This window comes from Delphinus delphis, chromosome 1, assembly GCF_949987515.2.
Source record: "Delphinus delphis chromosome 1, mDelDel1.2, whole genome shotgun sequence".
NCBI lineage: Eukaryota > Metazoa > Chordata > Mammalia > Artiodactyla > Delphinidae > Delphinus > Delphinus delphis.
Genome location: NC_082683.1, coordinates 66,284,855 through 66,301,520, shown reverse-complemented (window position 1 = coordinate 66,301,520; position 16,666 = coordinate 66,284,855).

The window sequence follows — 16,666 nt, the reverse complement described above, 5'->3', positions numbered from 1 at the left end:
TATTGCTTCTAAGCAGAGGAAGCTATCTGAACGTTAACCCTCCGGAGCAAAGAGCAATCATGTTTACTCACAGTAAGAAAACATGGAGACACTTGAAGCCTCTTCAGTAAAGAAAACTAGAGCTAACAGGGGGATTCTACAAGCTCACTGACAACCAGTTGGTGCTGTGTTTGGGTTCATCTCTCTTTTTATAGAAAATATTTCAACTTAAGAAAATAAAATCCTATGATAAACAAATGAGACCTAATGAAACTTAAAAGCTTTTACACAGCAAAGGAAACCATAAACAAGACAAAAAGACAACCCTCAGAATGGGAGAAAACATTTGCAAATGAAGCAACTGACAAAGGATTAATCTCCAAAACATACAAGCAACTCATGCAGCTCAATATCAAAAAAACAAACAACCCAATCCAAAAATGGGCAGAAGACCTAAATAGACATTTCTGCAAAGAAGATATACAGATTGCCAACAAACACATGAAAGAATGCCCAACATCATTAATCATTAGAGAAATGCAATTCAAAACTACAATGAGATATCATCTCACACTGGTCAGAATGGCCATCATCAAAAAATCTACAAACAATAAATGCTGGAGGGGGTGTGGAGAAAAGGGAACACTCTTGCACTGTTGGTGGGAATGTAAATTGATACAGCCATTATGGAGAACAGTATGGAGGTTCCTTAAAAAACTAAAAATAGAACTACCATATGACCCAGCAATCCTACTACTGGGCATATACCCTTAGAAAACCATAATTCAAAAAAGTCATGTACCAAAGTGTTCATTGCAGCTCTATTTACAATAGCCAGGACATGGAAGCAACCTAAGTGTCCATCTACAGATGAATGGATAAAGAAGATGTGACACATATATATAACAGAATATTACTCAGCCATAAAAAGGAATGAAACTGAGTTATTTGTAGTGAGGTGGATGGACTTAGAGACTGTCATACAGAGTGAAGTAAGTCAGAAAGAGAAAAACAAATACCGTACGCTAACATATATATAAGGAATCTAAAAAAAAAAAAAAAAAGAAAAGAAAATGGCCAGAAGAACCTAGGGGCAAGACGGGAATAAAGTCGCAGACCTACTAGAGAATGGACTTGAAGGTACAGGGAGGGGGTAGGGTAAGCCAGGACAAAGTGAGAGAGAGGCATGGACATATATACACTACCAAAAGTAAAATAGATAGCTAGTGGGAAGCAGCCGCATAGCACAGGGAGATCAGCTTGGTGCTTTGTGACCACCTAGAGGGGTGGGATAGGGAGGGTGGGAGGGACGGAGATGCAAGAGGGAAGAGATATGGGGACATATGTATATGTATAACTGATTCACTTTGTTATAAAGCAGAAACTGACACACGATTGTAAAGCAATTATACTCTAATAAAGATGTTAAAAAAAACCTATGATAATTCCTATGCTGCATAAATTGTTCCAGAGTACCCTAAAATATGGAAAATTTCCCAGTTCATATAACCAATCTGGCATCACACTGATACTGAAACCCAAGAAAGAGCCAAAAGGGGGTAGGGATGAAAAATGAGAGTACAATCCCATTTATAATTACAGACTCAAAAATCTTCAATTAAAACCCAAACAACTGGGGCTTCCCCGGTGGTGCAGTGGTTGAGAGTCCGCCTGCCGATGCAGGGGACGCAGGTTCGTACCCTGGTCCAGGAGGATCCCATGTGCCGCGGAGGGGCTGGGCCCGTGAGCCATGGCCGCTGAGCCTGAGCGTCCGGAGCCTGTGCTCCACAACGGGAGAGGCCACAACAGTGAGAGGCCCACGTACCACAAAAAAAAAAAAAAAAAAAAAAAAACCAACCAACTGACCACAGCACTAAATTAAATAGCCATACTCTATGGCCAGACAGGTTCTATTCCAGGAGGGCAAGGATAATTTAATGTAAGTAAAGCTGTTAATATGGCACTTCTCAAGTGTGTTTGTTTGAACCCTAAATCAGTGGGATACTAAACAGTATTATACAAGGGAAAGAGGAACAGGTGATGTTTGGGAATGGTGGGTTTAACAAATTTAACTGAAATATAACTGACATACAGCACTGTATGTGTTTAAGATGTTCAGCGTAATGATTTGACTTACATACATTTTGACATAATTGCCACAATAAGTTCAGTTAACATCCATCATCTCATATAGATACAAAAAACATGTGGGTCTTTTTTGCGATAAGAAATTTTAGGATCTACTCTCTTAGCAACCTTCAAATACAGAATTACTCACCATATAGCATTATGGTGTCTATATTTTTTTAACTGAATTTCTTGACTGCTGGACTTCTCAACATCTTCATATGATAAGAGCTAATATATCTCTAAGAAGTGAATATGTGAGGCAGCATTTCCCCAAGCTCTTTGACTAGATGACAATTTCCTCCCCGCCTCAACTTTTTTTGATGGACCAGCCTGAGGAAAAAGTGTTCTTGGGGAAATATTTTTGGTGGAGCCTATATTAATTTAATGCATTGTATCAGTCATTGAAGGCGACGCCATATGATTTCTTTAGGAGATACCAGAAAGAATTTGATACAATCCAATATTCAATCCAAATAAAATTGTTCTAATCTACAACCAAAGGTATATCTGCTTAATGTAATAAAGAATCCCTCTCTTAGACTAAGTGCCAGCATCATAAGTAACAGTAAAATACTAGAAGGTATGTGTCATTAAGGTCAGGAATAAGAAAAATGTGTATGCTGTTATAATTTTTTTTCTTTAACATTGTTCTGGAAATTTTAGAGAATGGAGTAAGACATGAAATGTTAATGATGAGAAGAAACAGATCTCTTATACCTACATGAAATAATTGTTTAAAAATTGTAGAAGGAAAGGACCTACTGTATAGCACAAGGAACTATACTCAATATTTTATAATAACCTATAAGGGAAAAGAATCTGAAAAAGAATATATATATATAATTGAATCAATTTGCTGTACACCTGAATCAATTTGCTGTACACTAACGCAACATTGCAAATCAACTATACTGCAATAAAGAAAATAAAAAATTGTAGAAGGAAGCTCAAAACTATTAGAATGAGAGCTTGATAAAATGGTCAAATACAAAATATATATATTTGAAAATGAATAGTTTTCTCTTATAACCAGAACTAATAAGTAGAAAATATAATGTACTGAAATATTCCTAAAATTCATAATAACAGCACAAATATTTTTTTAAATACTAAAGAATAATCTTAATAAAAATTTGTGGGGCTTTCAGGACTGGACTACCAGTTTCACTCACTGGGAAGACTGAAGGCTGAAAATATGTCTATTCTTCCCAAATTAATTATTTTGAATGCAATTCTGACCAAAATTCTACTGGTGCACCCTACATTCATAGCAGCACTATTCACAATGACCAGGACGTGGAAACAACCTAGATGTCCATCGATAGATGAATGGATAAAGGAGATGTGGTATACATACACACACACACACACACACACACACACACACACACACACACAATGGACTATTACTCAGCCATAGAAAAGAATGAAATAATGCCATTTGCAGCAACAATTAGATGATTGTTGCAATTAGAGATTGATGCAATTAGAGATTATCATATTAAATGAAGTAAGTCAGAAAGAGAAAGACAAATACCATATGATATCACTTATATGTGGAATCTAAAATATGACACAAATGAACTTATCTATGAAACAGAAACAGACTCACAGACATAGAGAACAGACTTGTGGTTGCCAAGGTGGGGGTTGGGGGAGGGACGGATTGGAGTTTGGGGTTAGCAGATGCAAACTATTATATATAGGATGGATAAAAAACAAGGTCCTACAGCATATATAGCACAGGGAACTATATTCAATATGCTGTGATAAACCATAATGGACAAGAATATAAAAAAAGAATGTATGTATATGTATAATGGAATCACATTGCTGTACAGCAGAAATTAACACAACATTATAAATCAACATATTCAATTAAAAAAAATTCCACTGGTGCAAAAATAATCACAAAAGTAAAATACATTGACAGAATGGGGAAAAAACATTGGTGACACACATGGAATGCAAAGGGTTAATGTTTTAATATAAAAATTGCTTTTTATAGCCAAAGCAATCTTGAGAGAGAAAAACGGAGCTGGAGGAATCAGGCTACCTGACTTCAGAATATACTAAAAAGCTACAGTAATCAAGACAGTATGGTACTGGTACAAAAACAGAATATAGATCAATGGAACAGGATAGAAAGTCCAGAGGTAAACCCACACACATATGGTTACCTTATCTTTGATAAAGGAGTCAAGAATATACAATGGAGAAAAGACAGCCTCTTCAATAAGTGGTGCTGGGAAAACTGGACAGCTACATGCAAAAGAATGAAATTAGAACACTCCCTAACACCATCCACAAAGATAAACTCAAAATGGATTAAAGACCTAAATGTAAGGCCAGACATTATAAAACTCGTAGAGGAAAACATAGGCAGAACACTCTATGATATAAATCACAGCAGATCCTTTTTGACCCACCTCCTAGAGAAATGGAAATAAAAACAAAAATAAACAAATGGGACCTAATGAAACTTAAAAGCTTTTGCACAGCAAAGGAAACCATAAACAAGACCAAAAGACAACCCTCAGAATGGGAGAAAATATTTGCAAATAGAGCAACTAACAAAGGATTAATCTCCAAAATATACAAGCAGCTCATGCAGCTCAATATCAAAAAAACAAACAGCCCAATCCAAAAATGGGCAGAAGTCCTAAATAGACATTTCTCCAAAGAACACATACAGATTGCCAACAAACACAAGAAAGGATGCTCAACATCTCTAATCATAGAGATATGCAAATCAAAACTACAATGAGGTATCACTTCACACTGGTCAGAATGGCCATCATCAAAAAATCTACAAACAATAAATGCTGGAGGGGGTGTGGAGAAAACGGAACCCTCTTGCACTGATTGTGGGAATGTAAATTGATATAGCCATTATGGAGAACATTATGGAGGTACCTTAAAAAACTAAAAATAGAACTACCATATGACCCAGCAATCCCACTACTGGGCATATACCCTGAGAAAACCATAATTCAAAAAGAGTCATGTACCCCAATGTTCACTGCAGTTCTATTTACAATAGCCAGGACATGGAAGCAACCTAAGTGTCCATCAACAGATGAATGGATAAAGAAGATGTGGCACATATATATAACAGAATATTACTCAACCATAAAAAGAAACGAAACTGAGTTATTTGTAGTGAGGTGGATGGACCGAGAGTCTGTCATATAGAGTGAAGTAAGTTAGAAAGAGAAAAACGAATACCGTAGGCTAACACATATATATGGAATCTAAAAAAAAAAAAAAAAAAAGGCTCTGAAGATCCTAGGGGCAAGATAGGAATAAAGACTCAGACGTAGAGAATGGACTTGAGGACATGGGGAGCGGGAAGGGTAAGCTGGGATGAAGTGAGAGAGTGGCATAGACATATATACACTACCAAATGTAAAATAGCTAGCTAGTGGGAAGCAGCCGCATAGCACAGGGAGATCAGCTCAGTGCTTTGTGACCACCTAGAGGGGTGGGATAGGGAGGGTGGGAGGGAGACACAAGAGGGAGGGGATATGGGGATATATGTATATGTATAGCTGATTCACTTTGTTATACCACAGAACTAACACACCATTGTAAAGCAATTATATTCCAATAAAGATGTTGAAAATAATTACTTTTTAAAAATGATTTTAAAAAGGCAAACACTGAATAAAGTGGGCACAGTTGCACACAGTCACACCTTTCCAGCTCACGAACTTTGGTCTTCTGTCTGACAAATGTTCCTTCTTGGTGAGCTCTCCTCTGACCACCCTGTATCAACAGCAAATTGACCACTCTTCACCCCTAGTCCCCTCACCCAGCTTCATTTTCCTCCACAGCACTTATCACCACCTGACAAATACCAGTAGAGATTTGTTTACTCTTTCTCCTCCCATTTGACTGTAAATTACATGAGTGTCACTTATTTGGTTAATTTCTGTTTTTCCAGGATCTAGAGTAATACTTGTCATATAGTAGGGGCTCAATAAGAATTTGTTGATTGACTGAATAAATACCATTTAGTCTCTTCTATTTACTTAAGTATTTCCTAAATTCACCGGATGTTTTGACTCATTTATTTTATATGTAACTGTCTTTTTCATTCGTATCAGTATGTTCATGCTTTAGGTTCATGTACTTAGGGCTACCTCATTGGCTTAGGCTAGACTTGCTCTTTTACAATGAAACTGTACTTTATATGAAGTAGGAACTGATACAAACTAGGTACAAACCACAGTTTAATCGAAATCCATCACAGGCCTATGAAAATTCCCATCTGTTTTGACTGATTGGCTCATCTCAGTGTATCAGAAGATTCCTATAAGCGAGGTAGTTTAAGAGGCTTTGTTACCTAGCAGCAGGCTGGCTGTCAGAGATAATTAGGCAAATGCTATGCTTGGTTGGGTAAGTCATGGGACCATATAAGATACAGCATTGCTGAGTCTGCACCAGAGCTGTAGGTCACGGCTGTACAGCTTGTCCCCTAAACAAGGGCACAAGGCCAGGAAGGAGGCTGGGGGCACGTGGGGCCTGAAATCAGCCTTTATTCTGCTTGCCAAGACTTATGCTTTGGTTCTGGCTGCATAAGCCCAGGGAAAGGGATGACTTTCAGTAATCCCTCACCTAGATGGGACGTCTTTCTTTTCTGTTATGAAGGGATATGATAGCACTGGGCCTGACCATACTGGAGACTTTCCTTAGTAAACTAAGGTCTAGTTCAGAAGGCAGAGAAAAAAGGAAATCATCAGAGATTCCACAGATAGAACATTTGTTGCCAAAAAAAAAAAAGAAAAAAAAAGGTCCTGGGAAGAGTTTCTACTAATTAGCAGTTAGGGGAGCAAAATGCCTTGTTTTAATAAATCCCAATAAGCTTAACTAAAAAAATTTTTTTTAAAAACAAAGAGACTTAATTGAATAGGTTCTAAGAACCTGTTCCACAGTTTGTTGCTCCAAAGCCTGAGGCCAAATAAGAGATCTAAAGCCCCTTCCTGTCCATGGCATTCCCTTATAAAAGCTGATTACAAAATCTGCTTAGCTTTTTACAATATTAAATCATTGACTAAAAAATAAAGAAATAAAAATGAAAACAAGGGGACCAAAGTGAGCACAGTCCTGGAAACATGATCTTACAAAAGACTCTGAATAAGTTTACACCCAAAATTAAGTTCAGTAAAATTGATAAATGTTTAAAATAGAAGTTCCATCTATCCTTCTTTTCATGAATCCATACATTTAGTGAGATTCTTCCAAGTGCCAATAGGTTACAGAAAATACAAGGAGGATAGAGTTAGGTGAGGAGACAGTACAATGTGTTAGGTGCTATGATGGATGTCCATATTGGGAATGTTGAAGAAGGTATTCTATAGAAAGTGATATTTCTGGGTATTAAAGTATGAATAGGAGTTTGCTTGTTGGATGAAGAAGGAGAGAGCATTCCTGACGGATGGACTGTATATGATGAAAGACAAGTTAAACTGTGGCACATTCAGTGGATGATAAGAAGTTTACTATCACCATACCATAGAGTATACATGAGGGAAAGGCAGGAAATTAGGTGAAAGGGGTAGATTTTAAAATCTGGACTGTAAAAGAGTCTTCTTCACTATGTTTATGTGTTTGATTGTACCTTTTAACCCATAGAGAGCTCACACATGTTTGTTAGGAAATAACATGATTTGATTTTTATGATAATAAGCCTATGTGAATTATGAACCACATTTGGGAAATATTGGTGATAAAATGACAAGACAGGAAGCCCAGTTAGGACATAATGAAGATGGAGACTAAGGTATGACAAAGGATTAAAGAGAAGAGAGACTAGAACTAAGGAACATTCTAGAAGAATAGCAAAATGAATGCAAGATGATGCAGCAAAGAGCCAACTGAAGGTATTTCTAATTTGAAGACTAGGTGGGATAGTGACACCGTAATGGAAATGGAGAATCCAGAGACCACAATATTTTAGGCTGTAAGATAACAGAGTTTGGTACAGATGTGTGAAATTTGCGACCTCAGCTTGGGAATTTCCAAATCAAATTTAGAATATGAGTTCAGACAAGTCAGGTCTAGATAGAGAGGTCTTGACATAACCAGATTATGGATTAGGGGAGGAAGGGAGATTAAGGAGAGAAGAGGAACAGCAATGGATCTTTAAGAAACTCCAACATTTGATGGGTCTGTAGAGGGTAAGGGGTCAAAGAAAGAGATGGAGAAAACAGTGTCAGAGGTCATCTGATGCATGATCCTTTTAGACCTTGCTAGAGATTACATTTATATCCTCTCTCCATCTCTCATAAAGAGTATTTAAATTGTGCATACTCTTCTTTTCATTAATGTTTTTAATAGAAAAAAAAAAACAATATAGCAGCCAGATTAGGTGCTTACTTATGAATTTCTATGAGTGGGTATAATATCCAGCATTTCCTGAACACGTCTGATTAAAGAACACTTAAGCTCTGATGTTTCATAGAACATATTCTGGAAAAAATTATACTATATATTTTTAGTAATCTTGTGTTATGTACAGAAGTTAAATTGACAGATTCATTATAATAAAGTACTTCTTACCTATTAAGAATGAAACACTAAATTGATCTGTTATAATTCAAATAGTCAACCATTCTTTCAAAGAGCTATGACTTTGCAAGGACCAACCAATTTTTATGTTGTTCAGGGTGAAAGTCGCAAAGATTTATACATTTAAACCAGATATGTATGCTTATAGACTAATACCAAATTTTTTCTATATACTTGATTTTTCATTTCAAATTTAATTTTGGCCCAAATCTACATTCACTATTATGAAATATTTCACACAGACAAAGGACTAGAGGTAATGTGTTTATCAGTCCACAGAATAATAAATTACCAAGCTTGAAAAACACAGCATTATCAATTCAGACCCTTGTATTCCAATCCCTTGTCTCCCTAGCGGGAGTATTCATTACTTTAGTTTTTGGATTTAGTTTAGTTATATATTAGTTATATATTATATTTAGTATACTTTTACTCCACATGTATGTGTCCATAAACAAGATATTATTTGGTTTTGTGAGTTTTTCAACTTTATATACATGGCATCATTTTTTAATGTATTCCTCTGTGACTTGTCTTTTTCATTCAATATTTTGTTTGTGAGATTCATGTCTGTTAATGCTTGTGGCTACAGTTCCTTCATTTTTTTTTTGCTACCATAGTAAAGTCCATTAAATACATAACAATTTATTTATCCATTATTTTGTCAATGGATATCTAAGATGTTTCCAGTTTTCTTTTTCCTCTTGCAAACATTACTACTATGAACAGTCACACCTGTACTAGTGTTTCTCTAGGGAAATATCTCGGAGTAGAATTGTTAGGTAGAAAGGTAAGCAAATGTTCAACTACAAGGTAATTCCCAATTGTTTTCTAAAGGCTGGGGCCAATTTCTATGTCTATCAATAGCGTATAATAGCTCCTGCTGATGTTTGTACATCCTCAGTAATACTATATATTTTCAGACTTAAAAATTTTGCCAATCTGGTGGGTGTATAATGGTATTTAATTTTGGTTTGAATTTGCATTGCCCTGATTACTAATGAGGTGAAGAATATTTTCACATGTTTATCAGCTATACATGTTTCTTCTTCTGTGAAACTGTCCAGGTTATTGCTTACTTTTTCCAGTGGGTTGTCTTTTGCTTAGTGATTTTTTTAGTAATCCTTTATGCTCCTCCAGTCTGTTATGTGTATAAGTATCTTCTGCCTCTGTGGCTTTTACTTTTTACTTATTTTGAAATTTTTAAACTTAAAATTAATCAATCAGTTAAACTGATGAAAACGTTAAAAATAAAAATTAATATATTAATTTATTAACTAACATAATTAATAAGAGTAACCAAATATATCAATCTTTTCCTTTATAGTTTGTGCTTTGGGAGCTATTTTTAAGAAATCCATTCCTAATCGGATGTCAAATTTAAGATTCTTTAAAAAGCACATTTCCTTTCCTTGCCTTACACTTAAAAATCACAAACCTGTTATTATACTTCGATTTATTATACTAACAACTTACAAACAAAAGGGTTTAGGAAGCCTCAAGTGTACATTTGTGTCTCTCCTGTTGGCCCCCTTCCTTGTCTCTGCTCACTCATCATTTCCCATGTGGACGCACACGTGTGCGCACACACACACACACAAATGGTGCACCTGCACATCTTTCTCTCCTTACCCTCATCTCCGTTTCTGCCGCGCCACTGAAGTGGTCCCGGGTGCACTGCCAGCAACAGACTTTCACACTTAACGCTTCTTTCTATCTGTGCTTGCTATGCGCAATCCTTAACCAAGCTGTCAGTAGTTAGGGCTGCCATTCATTTTTCTTCAGTTCTTTATTCTTTCTCTCTTTTTTTAATCCAAGAGCACTGATTTTTATTAATTCACGTTAAGTCACCCGAAATTATATTTGTTGCATTTAAATGCTGACTAATGCAAATGGCTGAACAAATCCATTTCAGTGTCTACTCAGCATAGTTGTCACTTCAACACAGCCTCATGACAACTCCCACGTCCAAACAGTACTTAATTTGCTAAATTTTGACCCATTTTAACTCCCATGTTATGTTTTTTTCAGCTGTCAAGTGTACATTTACAGCGTTTTTTCTCTTTCTAGAAGCCTTATTAACATTCTCTCTCTCTCACCTCTCTGCAAAGCAATTAGAGATGATTAAGTCTCTGAACTTTTCTTCATTTGTCATCTGTTTTCATTTATTTGGGTGGAGAGGGATATCTCCCACTCCATCCAGGACCCAATGTTTGGATCCTGTCCCTGCCAACTTCTAGTTAGACTTCTTCGTACTCCTTCAAAAAAGTCTCTCCTTTCCTGGCTTTTGCTTGGTACATGATACCACTCTGCTCTCTCCCTCAACTGGTTACTTTCAGCACTCTCTGTGCTAATAATCTCTTTATTCCCAGCCCATTTCTTCCTCATTCCAGTGCAAACTGGCTTCTCCCATTCAGTCTCTAGGCCATGGACTCCAAATGATTTTTCTTAGGAGAACTTGGTTTTAATCCTGGCTTGGCCACGAACTTCCAAGCTTGGGAAGAAAGATAAGGAATTTTCCTCAGCCACAGTGTCCTTGTAAATGGGAGTAATTACCCCTACATCATTGGGTTGCTGTGAGGATTAAATAAAACAGTCTTTGAAATTGAGCTTCATGCCAGCACATGATAGGAGTTCTACGTGTGTAAATTCCCTTTCTTTATCTTTTAATTTAGTTGCCTTTTCTTTAATCTCCTCTTTTAACATTGAAAAATAAATTTCTATTGCTTCTTGAGCTAATGATTAAAATTCTTTTACCCCGTAATTATCTCTTTTAACCAAGACCCAATGTCCTAATTCCTTTATTTATTAAAAATAATTATACAGGGCTTCCCTGGTGGCGCAGTGGTTGAGAGTCCGCCTGCCGATGCAGGGGACACGGGTTCGTGTCCCGGTCCGGGAAGATCCCGCATGCCGTGCAGCGGCTGGGCCCGTGAGCCATGGCCACTGGGCCTGCGCGTCCGGAGCCTGTGCTCTGCAACGGGAGAGGCCACAACAGTGACAGGCCCATGTACCGCAAAAAAAAAAAAAAAAAAAAAAAAATTATACATTTCCCTCAAACTACCTTACTCATTTAATTTTATTTTTATTATTTGGTTATATTTCAGTGAATATTAGAAAATAAAAAGTAAAAAGAACTGAAATTAGCGAACTTTAATATGCTGTTTTCCTGAAAAAGCCTGAAGGTGGCCTTAATATGTTTTGTCTATTTTATAGATGACCATTTCCAGGAAAATGTTTAGTGAAATGGGATTGGGAAAAATACATTAGATAAATGGCTTCTGAAGTAGTGTTCTAATCTAATTATTAAAGCTAATCCATATTCATAAGTTGAAAGCTGGCCAAATAATGTTACTTTGATGCATTTGTTTGAGAATAACCCTGACATGTTTTAAAACATACCAAGCAGACATCTTCAAGACACAGTACAGCAGTCTCAGCACAGTGCAACAGCCACAGAGGTGGAAGAGATTTATATACTGGGTGAGATTATATACTGGATAAGGTAGATTTATATACTGGATGAGGCATACACTCAGATCCAGGAATTTTTGGAGGGAAAGGGGAAACAGAAAAATGAGCAGGGGTCCTGTCTTATTGGTCGTTATATCCCTAGCTCCCTGAAGAATGTATGTCGTCAGAGAGGGTACTCAGAGAAGGTTGGACTGAATAATGAGAGTAGGGTTGAAATAAGACTCTTCATTTGAGAGAGGTGAAGGTCATCCCATTTCCAGATTAGTATACCTTTAAAATAACCTTGATAAAAAATGGATTTTTTAATTCCTACCTATTTCTCTCTTCCCACTAGATCAGTTTTCCAGATGTAGAGGATAAACACAGCACATAGGCTATCAAATTGTGTGTCCTGAAAACTGTGTATTAGTGATCATAATGTCATTGATATGCATTACCAAAAATAATAAAATATGATAGAGAACAGAAGTATTTTTTAAGCAACACTCTTCCCATCTCACACACACACACACACACACACACACACATACACACACACACACATACACACACACACACACACACTGAGCTAAAAAGTGGAAAGGGTAATAAAATAAGCAAATAATGCATTTTATGATAATTTCTTAGATATTCATAGGTAGACATAGCACTCAGCTCCTTTTCACAATGTTCACTCTACAATTGCTCTTTTACAATAAGCTCATACTCTAAAAGTGAAAACAATCATGAACTCTTGCATAAACATTTCAATCATTTTATGCACAAGAGAATGATAAAAGATGATTTATTTTAATGTGAATAGCTAATGAAAAATAAATGAGAAGTATTAAGGGTATTTCTTCTATCAAATTTATGGAAATCTGCAATCCTAAAAATATCTGTAAGAAAAAAAGCAGTGCAATGAAACTACAACCATGAAAAAAAAATCAAATAATACTAATAAAGGTAGATTATTTTTGAAAAATAAATATTTCAATACTCAGTTTCATAAAGTGTTTTGACTTTCCAGGAAAAACACAGAAATGCAATGAAAACTAGATATACTTAGATTTCACATTTTTTTGCCAGAAATTTATTTTTTATATAGGTATATTAGGAAGTATATGGTAGATGCTGGTATTATTGAAGAAACGTCCTAATTACTCCTCACTTAGTAAAAAGAATCCTTTCTTTTGGTCTGACAGAGGTTTCCTGTTTATTTTTTAATTTTAGAAGTATTTATGGCAGGAATGGGCAGTGAAACTATGTGCTTGTCTATGAAGCACACCTGAATCATGGTATAGGAGAGATCAGTAGAAGGATTAATGGAGGTTTGAAAAGGTATTTTACTTTTTTCCATCATTGAATACAGTGGAGTAGATACAAAAAGTTTTGATCCACAAAGATTGAAATAGGATTAGAATTTATATTTCTTTCCCAAGGCCTCAACATCAGTTAAATTCTGAATCTGTAAGCAACATTTTGCAAAACATTCCTACTTGTCAGCTCGACTCCAGTCGTTCCTTTGGTCCCCTGCGGCAGCCTCTCCTTCTGAAAGCCCTGGATACTCTGGAGTGGGCAGAAGTGCAAAAGAGCATGGGATCCCTGCCCTTCTGGAGTCTGATTGGCACCCTTCTCATGAAGAGTCTGCCATCTTGGTTATGAAGGCATCTGGTTATGTGCTCTTAAACTGAGCCTGGATGATTAAAATCAGGTCCTGGTGAACAAGAGCCATGCCAGACAGAGCAAAGAGTGTGAGCAATGCATTATTTTAGAGAGAGCACAGACAGACCCCAGGGCTCCCAATCCCAGGTCTGATACTTATTAGTGTGAATTTGAGCCCATCACTCAATCTCTTGAAGTCTCAATTTCTTCATTAGTAAAGTGACAGTAAAAGTACAGAAGCCCTCTACTTACTAATAGTTTAGATTATCAACAGCTGTTCAGAGGTCCATTTGCTTGTTAAGTCCAAGGTAACCAATTTTGAAATTTCTTTCAAAATGGCAGTCTAATCTGGTCCTTCAAAGTTTAAAGCAAGGAATAAATTTTCTCTCCTCATTATTGGTGTATTATGGGGGTACCTTTTTAAAAAACAGAATTCTTTTGCCCATTGCAAATCTGGAGAGAAAGGTAAACAGTCTCCCTGCTGCCCTCCCACAAGAAATGATGCCCACAATAGTTAGATGGAGAACTGCCAGCTCCAGCATCTGCACTCAGTGCCTACCCCACTTCTTCACATGGTGCAGAGTTGAACAGTCTACCAACGTATGGGACCATTCTCAGCACAGGTGAGTAGTTTTATCAGCAATTTCCCCATGCTTCTCAAGTCATGCTTGACCACTCTTGAGTTAACGGAGAGTGGGTCTGAATATCAGGACACAAAATCAGATGTATAAGATGTATAACTTAATTGGTATTTAGAGCTTCCACTCAGCTTTATACGGAAAAAGTGAAGTCAAGTGATACGTGTATGTGTGTGTGTGTGTATGTGTGTATGGTCTGTGTGTGGGTATAGGTGCCCACTAGAAAGGGAAGGAAACTCACCAATGTCATCACCAGGACCCCACACATGGTAAGCAAGCAACTTACATTTATTAAGTAAATGAAGAGAAGATGACTCAAGATGAATGATTAGGCAAATTGGAATACCTAGGTTCTTTGCTTCATTAGAGCTTCTCGCCACTCCCTGAACGTTCTGGGTAGGAGTGTCTTTGGCAGGCCTCCTACACACATCAACTGGGAAAACTAATCAGTAGAAAACTGCCTACCATCTCTTTGCTTTATGCTTACAGACTCAGACTAAACTATGGATTTTCTTTCTTTTATTAATGTCCCCAGAAATCTTTTAGAATAGTAAATCTCTCTGAAAACACAGCAGTAGTTAGCAAGAAGGAAAAAACAAAAACCTTTTAAACCATCTCTTAAAATGAACTCAAGGATAATTATAAGCTCACAGGTATAAACATGTTCAATCAAAACTGAATTCGGTTCTTTTTTCAAATATTTTATTTATTTATCTATTTTTTAAAGATTTATTTATTAATTTATTTTTGGCTGTCTCGGGTCTTCTTTGCGGCACACGGGATCTTCCTTGAGGCATGAGGGCTCTTTGTTGTGGTGCACGGGCTTCTCTCTAGTTGTGGAGTGCAGTTTTTCTCTTCTCTAGTTGTGGTGCACAGGCTCCAGGGTGCATGGGCTCTGTAGTTTGCGGCATGCAGGCTCTCTAGGTGAGGCACGCGGGCTCAGTAGTTGTGGCACGTGGGCTCAGTAGTTGTGGCACGCGGGCTTAGTTGCCCCGCGGCATGTGGGATCTTAGTTCCCCGATCAGGGATTGCACTGGCGTCCCCTGCATTGCAAGGCGGATTCTTTATCAATGGACCACCAGGGAAGTCCCTGAATTCAGTTCTAAAGAGACTGACTAATAGCATCCTAGACATCTCGGTGTGTGGAGATCAAGACTGTGGCTGGCCAAGTGTACAATTCATTGACAGCAACAGTCATAACAAAGGTTCTGACATGAAATATGGGGGGAAAGTCCTGGACTGATGATATTTCAATTTTGTTGTGGCTTAATGGAACTAGTCATACTTGTTAGCAATCCCTATTTTACTATATGTTTCTTTGTTTTCTAAACTGAGATGCTAGGCTAAATTATTTAAATAAAAACTTGATATGTGCTATATATATTATAATTATCAGTAACAATACAAGTGCAGATTTGTCTCTACTGAATTTCTTGGAATTTGAAGTTAGTGCTGTCCAAGAAGAACTTTTTCAGTTAATACTAAAGAATACTTTGTCTTTTTTTTTTCAGATTTACAACCACCCTCCCTTCCTAAAGCCCTTATTGAGCAACTATTATTTGCCAGGAACTGTGTTAAAAGCTGAGACTATCTACATAGACAGGAGATGGTCTCTGCCTCAGAGACTGACTATTTAACTGGAGAGATAAGCATTAAAAAATTATGATAACTTCACGTGACAAATAAAAGAGGCATTCATAAATTATTAAGGAGGGAATAATTAATTCTGTTTGGGGAGGCAAAGGGGAAACAAAAGCTAAAGCAAGAGGTCCTTGAAGAGTTTTCCAGGAGTCCTCCAGGCCTCATGTTAATAAACAACGCCCACATTTCATGTGTTTATCTGAATTAAAAAGATAAAGTCTCCATTTTCCAATGCAGTGGTTCTCAGCCTTGGTTGTGAATTAGAATCACCTGGGGTGAGCTCAGAACATGGGGAGGAGGAGACTACAAAGATCAATTAATTCAGTCTTTGGAGTGAGTTCAGTCACTGGTCCCACACAAAAATTTCCCCAAGTGATTCAAATTATCTCTAGGCCTGAGAACTATTTTTCCATAGTAAGCAACTACAGGACAGCTTCTTTGCCTTAAGCCAAGGGGACCATTATTTTGGGAGGAGGGTAATAGATGGACTAGAAATGTATATAGAAAATATAAGAAAAGCCAAAGGTTTAAAATCCACAACTTCACTTTTATATACCTAACTTCACTCAATGTAAAAATCAGGTCCG